The sequence below is a fragment of the Battus philenor genome, unplaced genomic scaffold (genome assembly GCF_028537555.1).
Source record: "Battus philenor isolate CCGP_79_NKW_IND1 unplaced genomic scaffold, ilBatPhil1.0.hap1 SCAF_24, whole genome shotgun sequence".
Lineage (NCBI taxonomy): Eukaryota > Metazoa > Arthropoda > Insecta > Lepidoptera > Papilionidae > Battus > Battus philenor.
The window spans coordinates 6,872,101-6,875,002 of record NW_027181687.1 but is presented as its reverse complement, the minus strand read 5'-3'; positions in this window follow the sequence as shown (position 1 = coordinate 6,875,002).

Genomic DNA, 2,902 nt, shown 5'->3' with positions numbered 1-2,902 from the left:
CCTGTATTGTGTGTGTAAGTATGCATAAATGTGTGTATGTAAAGTAATGTATCTTTGTGGGTGTGTAAGTGCATGTATACTATGTAAATATTACTTTGTTAATGTGCACTTTAATTTAATGTTACTTTTTTTATTATGGACAACCTAAACTGCATTCTCCTTCATGTCTCTCATCTCCGTCCAAACTTGTTGTCTGGAAGAGGTAGCCATTGTCACATTTCTCTTTAAGTGTATTTTTATTGTTATTTTGTTGTACAATAAAGTGTGAAATAATAAATAAATGAATAAAAATAACCAAGCTGCGTTATGACAAAACCGCCTCATGTATATATATATATATATATATCTCATGTATATAATATATATATATATATATATATATATATATGTATATATATATATATATATATATATATATATATTAATATATACATGGTACTATAAAGTAAAAATAAAGAAAATAGATGAAAAAGGTTGTAATCACATTTTGGCAAATAAAATAACTTAGTTCATTCATGATCACGTCAGAGATATTATTTCAATGCAGTAATTGTTTTATTTTGCTCAGCATAAAATATGATATACCTCCATAAATGAAATTAAAATGAAGCTGCATGATCCAGGTGGCCAAATAACAACTGAAATGACTGAAATTACGCTTTCAGACAATTAGGTTAACAATAAATTCTTTGTTTCAGTCCTGTCGAAACAACATTTTAATAACGAATGAAGTTTTTGTTGAATAACGCTATAAATTAGATTATTGGCCCAATGAAAACCTCAATGAGAGGATGCTGGTGAGCTATTGGAAAGATAACAAAGCTTGCTATAACGAAAATGTATACTACAACTAAAAATTTTGAACTGAATATCGTAGTGATATCGAAACCGCTCTACAGCACTTTAGGAAGCGCTGCGAGGTGGGAGTCCTGGAAAAAAGACAATGGCTGATTGACGGAACGAAGCGTCGTATATGCGCAGGCGCAGTGCGTCGGTAGCGGTAGCAATTTAATACAGTGGTAATATTTCAATGTAACAAAGGCGTAAAAACTTGGTAAGTTACAATATAGCACCTTTCAAATAAAAACGTAGTGTCCTTAACACAGTACTTATATCATGAAAAACTAAATATTGACAAAAATGTTTTTTATATAACATACAGCAGCATATATTAGGCAAGTGTCAACGTACATTATACATGAGAAAAATGTCGTGTAAATATGAAAATAAACTAATTTTAAAATCGCTACATAAATATTAAAGATTCTTATTTAATCCACATCAAAGGTCCAAACGTCACGGGACGCAAAGACAAAGCGCGTCTGGCCTCATTATTTTGACTGGCTGAGAAGATCTCTTGTATAAAAAGTTCCCTTTTGTTGTATACAGACGAACAATCAGTTTTGCTTTTAGCGCGATTTTTGTTACTAGTTTTACATTTTACAATTAAAAATATTACTTTTTTGCGCTTTTCGTTATTAAAGTTTTGACGGTGTCATTTGTTGTATGTTAATTTTTTTAGTACAGAAAATTGTTATCTTATGAAAAATGAAGTATTATTTAACTTTAAAATTATGATGTAATATTGTTAAAAGCGTTATTTGTTTCTGTATATGATTGAAGCAAAATATTCAAATTCTTTCGCCGCAAAATAGGCTAATTAAGACTATCAGTTTTTAATTTTTGACAAATTTTGTACATAATTAATTTTTTTTATTGACTTTATTTTGAATTTTAAATACAAATTCAAATTCAAGAGTTACTGTCTGTCGCACAGTAGCATGTATTAATATATATATATATAAATACAAAAATATGTTTTCTAGTTTATGGCGAGATCTTAATAACTATGACATTTTCATGGTAATTATTTATAGTACATGCATTTATTGGACTTTATCAAACTAGATAATTGTTTTATTTTAATGATTTGATTAGCGAAAAAAAAATTGATTTATGGATTTTATTCACAATTTTTAAAAACAAAATGAAGAATAAAATTAGCCGAGCCAGTCAAGCTGTTCTTCAGTATTTCACTTAGTAACTCAACTGATGTTTAATTTTTATTTATTTATAGACTTTCTTAGGCGGTGTGCCTACACCAAAAGCAGCACCCATATCTGCCAGCTAAGAATAAACTAAAATTAGCATGGTGCAGTTTTTAAAAACCTTGGTAAGTGAAATTTTATTGCTTCTCAAGACTATAGATGAGTTTGCGAGCACAATAATCATTGACAATATTATCGATACTTTTTTCTTGTTAATAAATGTTGTATTTTGAATGCAATGTATCGGATGACGAAAAAAGGCAGTATTAAATATCCATATTGATTATTTTTTGGAAATAAATGTGAGTTCATTATATTGAAAGTGATTTTTTTATTTTGTGTAAATGAATGGAAAAATATTTTTTTAATTCTCACTTCCGTAACTTATCATTCATTTTGCATTTTAACAATTTTCATTGTAGTTTTCTTTATTCTCCTTCTTTATAGCCGATGGACACCCGCTGCAAGGCTGCATGTTGACTGGTCGTGCGCTGCCCGCATTCACTCACTTCCCGCGACCTATCTCTTCGGTTCATCTGCTGCCTACCCCTGCCGAGTAGAGTAGCTGATAAAGGCTCGTGGTCGCCACTCGCAAACCTTTCGACCCCAAGGGCAACCGGTTGCACGAGCGATATGACCCGCCTACTGCCATTTCAGACTTTCACAGTTGAGTAAACATCCAAGCGCTGATGAATCATTATATCAAATGTCTCTTTTATTTTTCACACAAAACAATTTCGCATTACATCCTGTTAGAGTTAAGATAGTATAGCCTTTGCATTATGTTTGGATAATTACGTTTAACTGTTAACATAATTATGCGAGTTTAGTATTCAATGGACTTTGCCGCAAGA